At 42.6% G+C, this 17,531-nt stretch overlaps 1 protein-coding gene and 1 long non-coding RNA gene across 2 annotated transcripts in view; one reads left to right on the top strand and one right to left on the bottom strand.

Moving 5' to 3' along the window:
• The first annotated feature begins 13,038 nt into the window (after nucleotides 1-13,038).
• On the top strand, nucleotides 13,039-17,046 carry LOC117531073. Its single transcript, XR_004566515.1, has 3 exons — nucleotides 13,039-13,145; nucleotides 14,310-14,314; nucleotides 17,037-17,046. It is a non-coding gene; the product is annotated as an uncharacterized LOC117531073 (long non-coding RNA).
• The window catches only part of rhbdf1b (rhomboid 5 homolog 1b (Drosophila)), a 62,257-nt gene continuing 60,315 nt past the window's right edge, over nucleotides 15,590-17,531 (bottom strand). Inside the window, exon 22 of the transcript XR_004566514.1 lies at nucleotides 15,590-15,600. The gene's annotated coding sequence lies outside the window, so the exon portion shown is untranslated. The remainder of the gene's footprint in view (nucleotides 15,601-17,531) is intronic.

Below are 17,531 nucleotides of genomic sequence, written 5' to 3'. Positions count from 1 at the left end.
GAGGCCTTCTCAGGAAATCACCTCTGATTACATGAGGATGAGGGCAGAGCGACACCTTATCTGCCGGGTCTTAGTCTAACTAACCACCCGCCGTTCAATAATGGATGTCCGCGTGCTGGTGTTCAGTGTCTTCGTGAAGTGTGCATCAAGATAAACATCAAGCACCAGCTGTCAAAGCTTTTTGTCTTGATACGAAGGCTGCAGACATGATGGGAAGAGCTGCCACTCTGGAGCGGTTTGGTCACATGACACATCAGCCAAGCAAAATATCTCCATCTGGTGCTTGTGGAGGTTTGGTGAAATCCAAAATTTTAGAAATTTGTTTTTACAAAACATGTTTCCCTTGGTCCTGTGACAGACTGGCGGCCTGTCCTGAGTGTAACCCCCCCCACGCTCTATGACTGCTGGGATAGGCTCCAGCCCCTGGCGACCCTTAATTGGGCTAAGCGGTTGAAGATGCGTGTGTGTTTGTGTGTGTGTTTCACTTGAACAAAATGGAAGACAAAAAAAGAAAAAAAATGGCAGGTTCAATGCAACACCCCCGCCCCCACCACCAAAAAAACCCAAAAAATAAAAACAAAGATGTAAATACATATTGGATAATATTAGGCAGGTGTAACACCCCAAGATATATACCCCCAGTCCCCCGCAGGTATAGTCTGTAAGTTTAATATCTTTAATATAGTGAGATGGGCTGTTTTACATTTGGACCCCTTATGACATCACAAAGCTACGAGTGCTTTGCGCCAATCAAGAGAGGCTTTAACAGGTTACATCTGCAAGCGCAATGAACAAGTTCAGCAAAAACTCATGGTGTGATGTTTGTGGTGTTTTTTTTTTTTTTTTTTTGGTGATGATCTACCTCTAAAGGTTTTCTTTTGGCTCAGTACATCTGCAAAGGAGGTGACAGTTTCTTTGTTTTTGTTTTTTTTAGCAGGATTATGCAAAAAGATTATGCAAAAACTACTAGGATGATTTTGAGGAAACTGAAAAAAGTTGCAGCCTGAGCCGGGACAGAACTCATTCCATTTTTGGGGGGGGGGGTTGTTAAATCAACCATTTAAGCATACAGTGAAAATATCTGTGAATGTGTAAGATTTTAAGATCAAATATGTTTTTGTCAAGCTCCAACCTTCGGTCATCTAAAATGAAGCCTACCTGGAAGCAGAAGAGGGAAAAGTTGCAGTTCCACTTTCTTCAATGATCAGTTGAGGCTGATCTCAGAAGTGAGCAGATTCACATAGAAGCACATGTTAAAATGTCCAATGTTGAGAGGAGCAATAAAAAGTTACAGCCTGGTTACCCCTCCCCCCCCCCCCCAAAAAAAATACCCACAGCAAAAACAATGCGTTTCTGTGCTATATGTAGTTTCCCCTCCATGACAACTGTACAGGAGTGCATTTATTTATTAAAATGGCTCTTCAGCTAATCATATTTTATAAAGTTATGACTAAATAGAGGCGGGGTTGCTTTGAGTGACAGGTGAAGTGTGCTGAGTTAGACCTCCGCTACAGGAGACCGCTAGCTTTTGTGGAGGACCATGTCTGTCCTTTCTGAATATTTCACAACAAACATCTAATAATAAGGCTTGCTGTGTGGTTGATTATCCTGGCGGATCAATGAAGTCTGTGCTCCAGCTGAGTGAAATTTTTGTGCCATTTAATTTTGTATGTTAGCGCCGTTAGCACTTTTAGCAGCTAACATATGATTTGATTGATTAACGTACAGCTTGATTACATACTAATCCAGAGTTACTGAGGAAATAAAACTGCCATAATTTTTAATGCCCACACCCAAGCTAACAGTCATGAAAACCATCACCCATGCTCCAAAACTCACTTTTTTTGTAAAACATATATTTTTTTTAATTTTAACATATTAAAAATGGAACAACACACCACAAAAAACAAAATGAACTATAAACACTGAGCAATCTGAGTTATAAATAATTAAGCAAGAAAAAAAAAAATACAATTTACCTAAAACAGGCTACAGAGACAAACATTTTCAATTGGAATACCTCAAGGCTCTCCACGTCAGCAAACCAGTGCCCCTCTGCAAAGTATCGCTATAGACCACTGGACAAGTCTTCCAGTAGAGGGCACCATAAGTCCAAATAGTTATCATCACTACCTCTTAACTTTACGCTTAGCCTCCCCGTTGCTAATACCATTGAGTTACTGTTGGTGGCTTATCCTTAATCCAGTTAAACAAGGTACATTTTCATGCCATGTATAAAAGTTTTCTTAATAATTTTGACTTATTCTTGTCTGTTAATTTCTTGAGAGATGGCAGCCCTAATACAAAAACGCACTTCAATAAAACACCAGAGCTAAGGTTAGCCTGTTAGCTTTTGCTTGTTTGTTAACTGAGTTGGGAGCGTGTTAAGACTTTATTCGTCCAATCAGGTCATGCAGAGTATGTCCCCCCCCCACGCCCCACCTCTCTTTGCCCATTTATGGTATGCCCAGGAAGTAGGCGGAGTAAGCACAGCCAACATGGCGAAATGGAGGGTGCGTTATTTGAGCTTCAAAACAGTTTCTTCCATGTCTCTTCAGAAAACTTATAGGTGAGGGTTTGTATTATAGACATAAGGATAATGTGGACGTCTGCACTCTGAGTGCTCCTCTTTTTTTCTTTAGTCCCGTTACAGTACGTTCCATCTCTATCTCTCTGCTCTTTTACTTGCGCTCTCTTCTCTTCCTGCCCCCCGTGTCCACCTCAAGGGGTTAATTAAAACTGATTGGTTGCTCTGAGACCACACCTGCCTCTGACAGGTATCGCCGTGCTCCCATTAGAGCGCCGTAAACGCGATCAGACCTCATCACGTGGACTTTGCTAGAGAGCTCTAAACATGCAGCAGACACATTTGCATGTGCGTGCACGTGTCCTTTTTAGAGCCACTTAAGGATCTCACACTTGATGGCTGATTGCCTTCCGCACGCTGGAACCAATCGCTGCTTTGCTTTTAACATCACGCCCGTTCGCCCGTCCGTCAAGAAGAGAGTCCCTGAAGGACGCGTGTGCACGTGGTGAAGAGTTTAGCACTAACATGCTAAAGTGTCATTGTGATTGCACTGCAGCAAGGCACATCGGCGTCTCACGCGGTGGCACGGATCCGTGTGTTTTGCTGGCAGGGTGAAGTGTTTGTGTGGAGGTTAAGAACGAGTGTTGTGTAACAGCAGCTGGCAGGGGAGATGTGCAGCGCGCACACGCTCCACTCCCGCTGCTAGCCTGGCAAGTAGAACAGTCAAATTAGCCACTGGAGAATGAAGCCATCCAAGACCTCCGCAGGGAAACCGTCAAGGGAACAAGATGAGCTCGATAAAGAAGGAGCAGCGCGGAGTGATGAGGTGAAGGGGTGAAGGCTGGGAGTCAGTCAGGAAAATATGAACACATTTTTATTCATTTTTACGGATTCGAGAAGTGAAAATTGGCTGACGGAGAAATGATCGCAGAGAAAAAAAACGAGTTCACAAAAATAAAATATCTGGTCAACTCCATCATCAATCAAAAACAACTCAGATGTTTCCAGCCGCTGTTGCACAAAACTCCATTATTTCTGCAGCACCCTCCGATGGTCACAGGATGGAGGTGGAGCCACTGTCTGTGGAGGAGGATTTGAAGACTGGAGGTGGTTCTAACACCTGGGGAGGAGGTCTTGTAGACCTGGAGGTGGGTCCAATTCCTGTAGAGGAGGTTGTTCTAACACCTGGGGAGGAGGTCTTGTAGACCTGGAGGTGGGTCCAATTCCTGTGGAGGAGGTTGTTCTAACACCTGGGGAGGAGGTCTTGTAGACCTGGAGGTGGGTCCAATTCCTGTGGAGGAGGTTTTGAAGCCTGGAGGTGGTTTTAACTACTGTGGAGGAAGTTTTGAAGACTGGAGGTGGTTTTACCTCCTGTGGAGGAGGTTTTGAAGACTGGAGGTGCTTATAACACCTGGGGAGGAGGTCTTGTAGACCTGGAGGTGGTTGTAACTCCTGTGGAGGAGGTTTTGAAGACTGGAGGTGGTTGTAACTCCTGTGGAGGAGGTTTTGAAGACTGGAGATTGTTCTAACACCTGTGGAGGAGGTTTTGAAGACTGGAGGTGCTTATAACACCTGGGGAGGAGGTCTTTTAGACCTGGAGGTGGGTCCAATTCCTGTTTAGGAGATTTTGAAGACTGGAGGTGGTTGTAACACCTGTGGAGGAGGTTTTGAAGACTGGGGGTGCTTATAACACCTGGGGAGGCGGTCTTGTAGACCTGGAGGTGGGTCCAATTCCTGTGGAGGAGGTTTTGAAGACTGGAGGTGGTTTTAACTCCTGTGGAGGAGGTTTTGAAGACTAGAGGTGGTTGTAACACCTGTGGAGGAGGTTTTGAAGACTGGAGGTGCTTATAACACCTGGGGAGGAGGTCTTTTACACCTGGAGGTGGGTCCAATTCCTGTGGAGGAGGTTGTTCTAACACCTGGGGAGGAGGTCTTGTAGACCTGGAGGTGGGTCCAATTCCTGTGGAGGAGGTTTTGAAGCCTGGAGGTGGTTTTAACTACTGTGGAGGAAGTTTTGAAGACTGGAGGTGGTTTTACCTCCTGTGGAGGAGGTTTTGAAGACTGGAGGTGCTTATAACACCTGGGGAGGAGGTCTTGTAGACCTGGAGGTGGTTGTAACTCCTGTGGAGGAGGTTTTGAAGACTGGAGGTGGTTGTAACTCCTGTGGAGGAGGTTTTGAAGACTGGAGATTGTTCTAACACCTGTGGAGGAGGTTTTGAAGACTGGAGGTGCTTATAACACCTGGGGAGGAGGTCTTTTAGACCTGGAGGTGGGTCCAATTCCTGTTTAGGAGATTTTGAAGACTGGAGGTGGTTGTAACACCTGTGGAGGAGGTTTTGAAGACTGGGGGTGCTTATAACACCTGGGGAGGCGGTCTTGTAGACATGGAGGTGGGTCCAATTCCTGTGGAGGAGGTTTTGAAGACTGGAGGTGGTTTTAACTCCTGTGGAGGAGGTTTTGAAGACTAGAGGTGGTTGTAACACCTGTGGAGGAGGTTTTGAAGACTGGAGGTGATTCTAACACCTAGGGAAGAAGTTTTGAAGACTGGAGGTGGTTCTCACATCTGGGGAGGAGGTCTTGAACACCTGGAGTTGGGTCCAATTCCTGTGGAGGAGGTTTTGAAGACTGGAGGTGGTTTTAACTCCTGTGGAGGAGGTTTTGAAGACTGGTGGTGGATCTAACTCCTGTGGAGGAGGTCTTGTAGACCTGGAGGTGGGTCCAATTCCTGTGGAGGAGGTTTTGAAGACTGGTGGTGGATCTAACTCCTGTGGAGGAGGTCTTGTAGACCTGGAGTTGGGTCCAATTCCTGTGGAGGAGGTTTTGAAGACTGGAGGTGGTTTTAACTCCTGTGGAGGAGGTTTTGAAGACTGGTGATGGATCTAACTCCTGTGGAGGAGGTTTTGTAGACTGGAGGTGGGTCCACTCACAAATAAGCAAACTAGAAGCAGTTATAACTTATGTCATTACTTCTTGTTTGAAATAGCAACACATTACTGAGACAAAGCACACGACAGCTGTTTACCGCCCCCTGCTGGAATGGAGTAGCAATAAAGAACTGTGTTTGTAAGGACAGCTCTGCATGTTAAGGTCTGTAATCTGAACTCAACTATTGTCTGAGAAGCTTTTGTACTCGTTCTGCAGCTATAAATATACAAATAAAGACAATTTATGTTGCCAAACTACACGGTACAAATCCAACTGTTTGTTCTTATATTACTTTTGCATCATTGTCGTTTTTCTGGTGGCGTTTTAAGTGACAGTTGTACACACCCACCGCTCTGAGTCACCTTTAAAAATTAAAATAAAAATACAGTTGTTTTTCAGCTGCAGTGTTGCAAATAAAGCAGATTTAACGGCAACATGCTGACAGTCGGGACGGCAGCTGTTAACGCCGAAAGGTGAGATTAGTTTCTGCCAGATGAAGCTCATAAACACGGCAGAGGATACAATGTCGTGCCGAGGGAACAAACAAGAATTTATTTGAGAATTAAGAATTTGTTTTTTCACTGTGCACACTCGCACGCTTCGTCCAAGTGGTCAAAATGTTTCAAACTGCAAAAAGAAAAAAAGTTTGAAATTCCTTCAAGTCTAAACTTTACCTCTTTATGAGTCCAACATGGAAGACCCACGACTGGAACCAGCGTGGGAGGAACTTTGCCACAAAATAATGGAAAGCTAATTAGTCAATCAATCAATTCAATCAATTTTATTTATATAGCGCCAAATCACAACAAACAGCTGCCCCAAGGCGCTTATATTGTAAGGCAAGGCCATACAATAATTACGTAAAAACCCCAATGGTCAAAACGACCCCCTGTGAGCAAGCACTTGGCGACAGTGGGAAGGAAAAACTCCCTTTTAACAGGAAGAAACCTCCAGCAGAACCAGGCTCAGGGAGGGGCAGTCTTCTGCTGGGACTGGTTGGGGCTGAGGGAGAGAACCAGGAAAAAGACATGCTGTGGAGGGCAGCAGAGATCAATCACTAATGATTAAATGCAGAGTGGTGCATACAGAGCAAAAAGAGAAAGAAACACTCAGTGCAAAGTGAGTAATTAGTGGTGAGTTTTAGGTGAGATGATGCCTGCACTGCTACAAATAGTAAGTCTGAAGGCTGCTTGTGTCTTCTGAGCGGTGACAGGGTGGACAGGCATGTTGTTTGTAATGAGGCGGGCTGAGCCTGAGCCAGACCTGGACTAGACCCCAAGCACCTCCATCCAGCTAATTATGCAAGGACAGACGGAGTGGAAAACAACACAGAGAAGATGAATTGAAAGAGAGAAAGAGAGGGCGGATCCAGGTTTAACAACTGGTGAAAAATAGGAGATGAAGACAGCATCGCCCCCCCCGACAGTCCCCATAGATAAGGTCAGAATTCATGAGGATACAAGTTCACAATGTTATCATCATTGTGATCCATTTGTTATCGTTGTAGTGATCCCCTTTAGAAGGACAACAACGAGGCTCACACTCCCCACGCCGGTGCACGCCAAACAATCAGCACCCAAGAAAAATCGTTTGCTTGTTCCACGACTTCTCGAGGTTCTTGGGTGGAATTTCCCTCATACTTGTGTGCATGAGGATGACCCCAGGACTGCCCTTCTGGGGTTTGTTTTGGCAAAGGTTAAAGTCACTGCAGTTAACAGTTAAAATTTAGGTTCCTCCCCTTCTCTTCTCACATCCTTTTGGCAGATGTGTGGATGATAGTAAAATTAAAAGGTTTGTTTTGGCCAAAAGTCAAGGCGGTCGGTTCAAAAGTCAAAATGTTCTGGGGGGTGTTCTTCTAGAATTGCCTAGGCAAGGCCACATTTGGCAAAAGTCAATCATTTCAGTCAAGATTATGTCTGCTTGGGTGTTTGTTGGTCCTTTTGCTGATTTCTACCAGACCTGGTATGTCAATGAAGGTTGACTCTAAAATTGCCCTTTAAGAATTACTTTTGGCAAAGTCAAAGAATTTGATTTTCAACCCAATTTGGACTAAATGTGGCACGCAAAAACGTTTTATTCAGAATTAGTCAGCCAGAGGTCAGTCATCTGGGTAAAGGTCAGATTGCCTAACTTACTTACTGTCTTCATGACCACAGATACTATTACCTGGTTTACTTGAAGTTGCAAAGTTACTCCCTCCTTTAGTTTCTATTAGTCCATGGGCCAAGCAGGTTTTCAGTACCAGTTAAGGGGGGAAAAAAACACACTTAGAATCCAGCCTCAGTGTAGTCATACAATGGAAGAGAAGAAGAGAAGCCCCAGTTTTTAACCATTTTACTCCAGCTGGGTCAGTTTACGCATCCCTGGCCAATCTCTATTGAAGGCTCGCTGATGAGGGCAGACATACGGTTTTCACCTTTCTCTGCTTTGGCTTTCTTTGATTTGTCGGTTGCTCCGTTAAGGACGTTGTCATCTGGCCAGAGTGCGTTTGTGTTGTTGACTGGCTAGCTGGCACCGCGCGGGCTAAGCAGGCGTGTGGACAGAATGCTAACTTAGTCCGATTGTTTGCACCAGTGCATTCAAGTCTTTAGAAATGTTTAAGGACACCAAGTTCAAGATCTGATTTTCCCAAGAAAATGACATGAAAATGCTCAGAGCCTGTGCCGAGTCACTGCACGCTCTTTGGCGGTGTGCGTTCACGCCAGTGCGCGACAACAAACAACCACGTTTCTCCCGCCGTGATTTGTTTGGTCTCTCCCCATCATTGAAAGCAGCCAAATACAAACGAGGCACTGAAATAAACATTTAAGCCTTTTGGGAAGCGATAAATAGACGGTGTCAATAAGTGATAAAAGAGAAAGTTTGAGGTAAAATGAAGTAATGAGGCAGAATAAGAAGAGAGGAATTCTTTGCAGTTCATAGTAATGTATGCAAATAAAAGTCCTACTATTTGTCCTTATGGTCTGAACTGTGTTTATTACAACATAAATAGTTTTAAACTTTTGGGATGACAATATTTGATGGAGTCACTCTGGTTGCATTGATGCATAGACTCCAGGTCTGGTCTGGGATCATACACTGGTGCTGCATGTCAGTGCATCCACCATGCTACAGAACCACCTTGGGTCCTGGTTGCCAACCAGTCCATCCCAGCCTCTCCAAAGTAACCATGTATCTGCTGCAGCCCAGTGAAACACGGGCGTCCCCTTGGCCTCCTCCAGCCACTTGGGGTCCTCAACACTGAGGCACCTGTGTACTGGATCATGCACAGAGAAACGCACCACTTGGCCAAAATGTTGAAGCTGCCATTCCCTCTCAATCTAAGTGACACTTCTAAATCAGAGCCTCACTAAATAACCGCTTGTTTGACACAAAGTCATTCCAATGGTACCCAAAGCTCCGCCAAAAAGACCTAATTCCAAAGGCATCCAATCGTCGCCTTACGTCACTGGTTACAGTCCAAGTCTGACAATCATACCGTAAGACAGGAAGCACTAGGACCCTAAAGACTTGGACCTTTATGGTCCTGCAAAGATATCGGAAACACCAGAAACCTCCATCCTCATAAGCTCTTCCCAATTGTCTCACAATCTCGGCTGAAGATCTCGAGACATGAATCTCACTGCAGAGAGAAGTGAATGTCTCTACAAGTACAACAGTAACAGCATACAGATACACTTCAGATGGCCAAGTCCAGGAAGTCATTGAAATACTGGATTTAGGGATAATTACAAACCTGGACACTCAGATTCCCAAGACCCGCAATCGGAGTATTGACCTAAGCCACTGGCTTCCGCAAGCAAAAACCTAATCAATGCGAGTACTGAGCAGTGTACCCAGAACACATCCCTGATGAACACACTTTTCATCATGGGGGAATCAGCATCGGCATCTGCTCTGTACAGCACTCAGCCTGGAGAGTATGTCCAGCAACTTCTTGGGGATCCCAAGAATTCTCATGATGTTTCAGAGAGTTCAACTGAATCAAATGCTTTTCAAAACAACAACAAAAAAACAATCAACATAAGCTGCAAAGAAGCACTACCACACTTCACACTTGCATTTGCTAGATATATTTGTGTGTTTACCTGTTATTATCTATTATTTTGTTTTTTGTTTTCTTTGCTATATGTTTTGGTATTAAGTAATTACTTTACTTAAATGGTTATATATTCTTAGTTTGATATACTTTTAGTCTGTTATTTGTTTGAATGTGCATGTCAAACTGGGTTCAACCAGTTTTACCACAGAACAAAGAGATTCAAGTTACAATCATGTGTCCTGTTATCACACGGGTTATGGGCAGGGGATGGGACCTCCCTTGAAGAAGTTCTTCAGAATCCAGGCCTGTGTTTACACTGTGACTTTGAAATAATTTAACATGCAAAATAGTTTGACTCTGTACTTTGTAAGGGACAGTATTACAATAAGAATTGGATAGAAATGAACACATTCAAAGAGGGGCTAGAACTTAGTCGATGGTTGAATTTTTGGGTGTGAAGCAGCAAGTAACCTGCACTAAATCCTATTAAAAGTAATCCTCATAAGCACTTTCCCTGACACAGAGAGCAGTGGATCACGCTATTCAACGAAATTCACCTGTAATTTACTCTAGTGAATATTTTGGGCAGCGCTGTGGAACAGTAGCCTCACAGCAAGACGGTCTCCAATGTTAAAAGTCCACCTGGGCCACACATGTTGCTTGTCTGGAGCTCCATCAGGAAGGATGTCTGGTGCACTTAAATGAATTATAGACACTCAGACACTTTTTTGTCCTTTCTGGGTGAGTTACATTGAAATAAAATTGTTCCCACATTGTTCCTGCTATGAAACCAACAAGGTAACTCCGATCAGCATTTTCTGCTTTCTTCTGCACTCATGACCACAAAAAGAACATCTACTCTCGTAGTGTTAGAACGGCACTAACTGGTGATGGATTCTGCTCATTGGTACGTTTCACACGATAGGATTCATTTTCTTGATTTCCTGTCAGCAAACAAAAGGGGGGCCTCTTTTGTTGAAGCTCCCGCTGCTCCTCCTGTGACTACCTGCGATTAGCTTCAGAGCACATCCTTGGGGTGAGGAGCGTGAAATCATTTGTGGTTGTAATTATGGGGTCCCCTCTAATTTAAGCTATTAAAAACCACCTTCAGCTCATTTCGCCGAAAGCAGCCCGTTAACGTCTCTGTTCTGCTGGGAGTCTGTGAGGACCTGCAAGCTGCTGCGTGCACAGGGGTTGGTGTGTGTGCACAACTAATTAATTATGTTGTGGAGACACAAACATCACTGTGGGAGGCAAAATGTGTGTGTGGGGGTGTGTGTTGCTGCACACACTATGATTATTATAAGAAATAAAGCAAAAATCAAACTTCATCACATTTAATTGAAACACGAATCTCACTAAGAGAAGAACATTTTACATTTTGGTGTTGATTTTGATCATCATATTATAATATGAGCAACACTCCCCTTCCTCCCACTCATTCCATGTCCTTTGGCCAACTTTGTCCATCCTTGGTATGTGATGAAAGTCGACCCCAGAATACCCTTACAGGTTTGTTTTGCTAAAGGTTAAGGTCACTGGGATCAAAGGTCCAAATTTTGCTTTTCACTCCGATTTGCACCCATAGCTACACATATGTTGGCGAGTTCTAGAAATGCCCAGCTGAGGTCAAATTTGCCCAAGGTCATGTGCGTTGCACTGTTTGTTGGCCTACTCCGCTCTCGTCATTTCTACCAAACTTCCCTGGAGGAAGGTCAAAGGGTAAATGTGATCACAGTGTAAGGTCATTGTGGTCAATGTCCAGGAATTTGAGTTTCAATACAATTTGGACCAAATTTGGCACAAATACTGTATGTAGGTGGATGTCAGAATTCCCCTGGCAGGGTTAGCCAAAGGTTGAGCATTCAGGGGAAGGTCAATGTCATTGATGTCAAAGGTCAAGTTTCAAGCAAGCAATGAATTGTGGTGTTTACCGGAATATTCTGTCCTTATCCCGTCGCCTTTAGCGTCATCACGCTCACGACAACTTTTGCCAGTATTTTTCTTTTCCTTTACACGTGGATTTTTTCAGCATAGAAATGTTCTTTCTCTACATTCATTTCCCGTTTTTCTGTGTGTGTGTGTGTGTGTGTGTGTGTGTGTGTGTGTGTGTGTGTGTGTGTGTGTGTGTGTGTGTGTGTGTGTGTGTGTGTGTGTGGTATCAAAAAAGTGAGTGTGAACAAAAGGAGCAGTTTCAGGTTCAGTATCTTGACTCTCAGGAGCAATCATGATGAGGATCCGGATCAGTTCCAGTCAAATGTACGCTACCATGTGTCACAGCATGTCATGATTCAGCATCACGAAATATACATTAAGCTGTTGGTTTGTGATGTCGTCACAAAAAGTGCCACATTTTCGTAACGGGAGCACAAATTCATTCGAATACGTTCCGTGACGGGAGCACGAAATGAAAAGTGATGCAGGTGGGTCGGGGGGAGGGTTAGGTTATGATTAGGGGAGGGGTAGGGTTAGTTAGAGTGCCTTGATTGGAGAGTGGCATCATCTCAGAACATGGCACCATTTCGTGTCCAACTGCGCTGAACTACTGAATGAACCTTTAATGTTTTCAACATTTTTTTTTAAATCATTTAACAACATACATCAACACATGCAGGTACAGGTGCTGTCAAAATAAATATAAAAATTGTTAACCTATCAAATTGACATAAATTTACAATTTATGATGATTTATTTAATTAATTTAAAGCCTGATTTATGCAGCTGCACAGCTGTAACTCCGTGTCATGCAATGATGTGCGTGACAGTTTTAAAGTTCTCCATCTCTGAATTATACTTTATTCTGGACTAATTTGACCCCTAACATGCTTTTTTCTACAATCATCACCTCCAAATCAAAGATAAGCTGAACATTTTCCTCTTTTATCTACTTTGTGCTGTAAATTTGTGGACTTTTCTGATCCATTTGTAATCAGCTCGCACTGTAATAACTATTATGGCAGACGAAGGGTTGAAAACAGAAAGTGTGTGTTTGATTTAACAGGTGCACGTCAGGCTTCAGGTCCCAGTCTGAACACGGTTTGAAGAAAATAAATGGTCAGACTTTTAATCACAGAAATGACTCCGGTCCCACTCAAACTGGCAAGTGTCAGAGCTGAACTTTAATTTGTACCTCTGCACGTTCAGACTGCTCAGGGTTTTTAATAGAAATACAGCAAACTTTGCTGCTTTCACTGCACAGCCTGCAGCCTGCTCCAAGTCTGAGCACGGTGTGAAAAAAAAATAAACAGTCGGGCTTTTAATCACGGAAATGACTCCGGTCCCACATGCGAGGGATTTTAATGGAAATACATTGTGATCGGACAGGGCATTTTATTAGATGTGAGCAAGACGTATGTAACAGATTAGTTACAGTCAGGAGGCGCCGAAGATCTATGGAGAATCCTGAATTAGGACCTGAACCTCATTTAATGACTGGGTCAAAATTTCCTCTGAAATTTTTTCTGCCAGATGTATTTGATCCATTATCAAAATGTAAAGGGAGCGCACTTTCACTGCACAGCCTGCAGCCTGCTCCAAGTCTGAGCACGGTGTGAAAAAAACTAAACGGTCAGGCTCTTAATCACAGAAATAACTCTGGTCCCACATGTGAGGGATTTTAATGGAAAATAATTGTGATCGGACGGGACATTTGTACACCGTTGTACAAAATCCCTCTATACGGTTTTTATTACATGGAAAACAATTCAAAAACTTTGGGAATTTTTTTGTCTGTGACTGCGAATATCTGGTTTATACGACGACGGTTTAGTTGAGTTTTACTCTATATGGGACTGAACAATAAATTTACCTCTCAAAGCGTTGATGATGTCGGCTTTCATCCCACACGGGTGACTTTATTTTCCCAAATTTTTCTTCTGTTCGGATCTGAAGGGAATCTGTACATCTTGAAGTCCTTGTTGTGTTTAATTGTGCCTCCAAATGCACAACAACCCAGCATTTTCAGCAAATAAATAAATGAAATAGCTGGATTTCCATGCAGACACATTAACAGCGAACATTTTGAACCCATGATGGAACCATGAGTCACGTGACCTATTTTTTTTTTTTTTTTTTTTTGGCTTCTCACACTGCTACTCTTTCTATAGGCGCCCTAGGGTTAATAATAATAAGATAAAAAAAAAAAACCCTCATGACAATGTGACTCATTTTGTGATGGGAGCACGAAAAACTCATGAGACTGGATTGAACGTACGTCGGGCAGGAGGGATAAAAGTTACAACGTCCACAACCATGTCACGGCAAACTTTGGTGGAGGTCTTCAGGGTCTGGAAAAGGTCAATAGGTGCAAATCATAACATACGCCTGAAAGAGAAAAACCACTTCAATACAGAAGACGAGAAGCAAAAATAGGAGAATGAGAGATGCCACGGCGGCTGTGGTCGGCACGCCGTGCGTTTGCCTCGTTCAGAACTCTTGTTAAAATTACCGTCACATTGTGTTGACACAGCAGGCAGCGAGCGAGAAGAGCAAAAGGAGAACATTGGCTCTTTCTCTTCCCTCCTCCACGCAGCTTTTTCCCTCCTTTTTGTGCGTCGACACACACTTCAGTTTTTTTTACTGATTAGCTCAGACGTCATGTCTTTGTGGAGGGTTTTTAACGGCTGAGGATTATCCCGCAGCTTTTAACTCGTTCTCTGCCCTCGAAAAACCCCCAGCATGGAAAAAGGTGAAATGAGTGAAACAGTTCTGTAAATCTTCTCCTTATTCAGTATTTATTTTGAATTGTTTCTCTTAAATGCCTTTAAAGCTTTTTCAAACAGCAGCAGTGGTGCAGAAAATAATTTTAATATTTAGTAACTGTTTTGACAAAAATCCTCTTTTTCACCATTTCACATCACAGTAAACTGAATATTTCTGGACTTTCTGCTGTTTGTTAAGACAAAACTACATTTCACCATGCACACTTAAAACTTATTCAATTAAGTAAACCTCATGTTTATTTCCTATGTGTAGTTTATAATGTACTTGTAATGGTACCGTTTTAGAGGATCTTGACTTCAGACCAGTATTTCTTAAACTTTCTTAGACCAAGGATCACTTTACTCCTCAAAAGCAGTAAGTCTGCTTACAGTTTTTTACACTCTATTAGCAGTCATGTTTAAACAGTTTGAGAAACACCTTTAACTTAGAATGTGATCTTATTTTAGAATGCAATGTTTTACCAATATACTCATGGACCACTAGAGGTCACTCATGGGCCACTCTGAGAGAAAGGGTGCTTTAGACTAAATATACTTTAAATGTAAGAACAGTCAACTTTTAATACTTCTAAATTTTATTTTGTCCTGCAAGTGTACTGGGAGCAATACTATAAGTAAACCGAGCTATAGTTATATTCTACTCTACTTTTTATTTTATTAAAATATACCACAAGTAAACTTAATCATCATCAGAGTTACAGATTTGGCAGTTTAACAAAGTTCCAAGTTTGTGCAGTAATAAAATACTTGTAAGAATCTGAAATATGGCAACAAATACTTGTTAAAATTATAACTGCATTGTTTACTTATTTTATTTAAAAATCAAACTACATTTTTCTGATGCAGTCATGTTTTTCACACGAGGCTCAGGGTCTTGTTTTTGCCATTTTGTGAGGTCAGAAGGTCACAGAACAATGCTCACGTATATTCCAGCTCCTGTCATGAAGTGATGCCAAAAGGTTGATGTACCTTTGAGCTTTTTACAGGTTTGAAATTTGTAATGATGCAAAAATTATATACCAGGCCTCTATATCTTAAAATTTCTAAAATAATGCCCTTAAAACTCGTAGTGAAAACTAAACTCTGCAATCTTGAATATTGATATCGAAAAAAAAAAAAGAAAAGAAAAATCACAAAAATATTGAAGAATGCCCAAATGTGTTCCTGGATTTGCTCTAAAGTCAGCGGTTTACTCGTTGCCCCGTATCCACCGTCCCACCAAGTTGCAAAAACATCGGTTTAGTACTTCTTACGTAACCCTGCTAATGTTTAGTTCCAGAGATGTGTGAAGTGTTTGGTGGAGGTATGTGCTCTCAGGGAACTCTCTAGTTTGTCTTTTCTGACAGATTGATTGATCCAAACCCCCTAAACACACGGAGGATTTCCTGAACCGGTCCCTCTGTGCTTGCAGTCCTGGGATGAAGTTTTCCACTGCCTGAGTGTCCTCTGTGCAGACTCTGGAATCTCTGAGGCAATCACCGTCTGTCTCTTCCCCCCCACGTCCTCTGTTTTATGTTTGTCCAGCCCATCCTCGTCCATTCAGACTCCGTTTATCATGACAATAGCTGCTTGCATCTACGGCCCTGAGGTCCATTCACTGCAGAAACCAACCCCAGACGATAAAGAGCCTATTACAGACCGACTCAGCTCCCCTACAAACCCAGAACCAGACGTTTGCCTGATAAACATATAAACTTTTGTCATTAAATGCAGTGGTTGGTTTTTATGTAAAAACAGGACAACACATCAGAGTTTGAGTGGACAGGAAAAGTGGACAAAGTGTTTAATTTGACAGAAGGAACAAAGGAAGGAGCACATCAATGTTTCAACACCACATTAACAAGTTACAATATTTCTCTGCTTTATGGACAGTTTGCTTTTATGTTTTCAAGAACATAAAATATCATATTTGAAACTTTTTTTTTTCCAGTCTCCTAGTGAATAACTGCAGAGCAGGTAGATCAGTGGGACGAGTTGGACTATAGGTCTGATGCCTGCTCATACTACCTGTGTGTGTCAGTCCAGCCCAGGTTTGGGGATGTGTTGACTGGTTGAATTTATTTAGTACAATTCAGTACACATACCAAAGTATGTGCATCAAAGAATACATGCATAACCCCCAAAAAGAAAAAAAAAAACAAACAAACTTATTTCTATTGTGGTCCAGATATTAAACATGAAAAGTGTACAATCAACAATAAAGCAACACAAGATAAATGAACAATTAGAGCAATATTTGAAATATTTGAAACAAGTTAGCAGCACATGCACACATCGTTAATAGCAAAGGCAAAATTTGTTGTATAACACCAAAAAATTGGTATTAAAATGCAAAAATACCTTTGCAAATAAAGTTTAAAATTTCATCAATAGGTAATAAAGGGGTTAAGTTCCTGTTCCAGAAGTTTATCAGATTGAGTTTTAACATGCCCTGGCAAACTATTCTAAAACCTGGCACTAGTAAAAGAAAAAAGATTTAACAGAAGGGATGACTAGATTAAGTGGACCTGAGTGGGTATTATGTTGGGATGGATTTAAGGCAAACAAAGAAGTTAAATATTGATGAGCCAGGAGGGCAGAATTGTCAACATACAACAATTTGCAATTAACTGCAGAAGGCATGTCATTAACATAAATGAGAATTAGTAACGGCCCCAGTACTGAACCTTGAGGTACACCACAGATCACTTTTGTTGAGGCAGACAATATGCCACCAATGTTCACATACTGCTGCCTATTGCACTGTCTAACCTGTGATTTCCAGGAGAGGGCGTGTCTTCACTGTGCCCCCGCGTTGGTTTTGTGGCTTTACATTTACAAGGATGTGAGTGTCCAGATTTGGGGGCCCAGGTTTATTTCCCGTCATATTACTCAAAATTTTCTAACAGTGCTTCTATTTCATGTACGAAAAAATAAAATAAAATACTGCTGTGTGGTGTCAGTTACCGTGTTCCATCGTACTTGTTCACAAATTTTGGAAGCCGATGTTCAGCAAACGGTCAGTATTTATGGAACACAGAGCGGCCACTGATGGCACACTGCTGGAGGTCAGACGAGTTAGCAGCGAGTGCAGCCTCTTCAGCAGAAATCAGACCTGATTGTCCTCTTCTGAAGTGCTGCATTCTTTGCTCAATCAGTAATCTGGTGGTGTGGATGTGATTGTGCAGAGGTTTTATTTGTGTTCGTGTCTCAGACCTCGAGAGGGACACCGGGCAAGTCCAAACCTGCCACGACGCGACACTTAGCCATGACATTTGTTCTGCGAGAACAAATGCACAATCATTGACACATGATCATGTGTCTCGCACACACACAC

The sequence above is a fragment of the Thalassophryne amazonica genome, chromosome 18 (genome assembly GCF_902500255.1).
Source record: "Thalassophryne amazonica chromosome 18, fThaAma1.1, whole genome shotgun sequence".
Classification (NCBI taxonomy): Eukaryota; Metazoa; Chordata; class Actinopteri; order Batrachoidiformes; family Batrachoididae; genus Thalassophryne; species Thalassophryne amazonica.
This window is presented reverse-complemented; position numbering and strand designations above follow the sequence as displayed.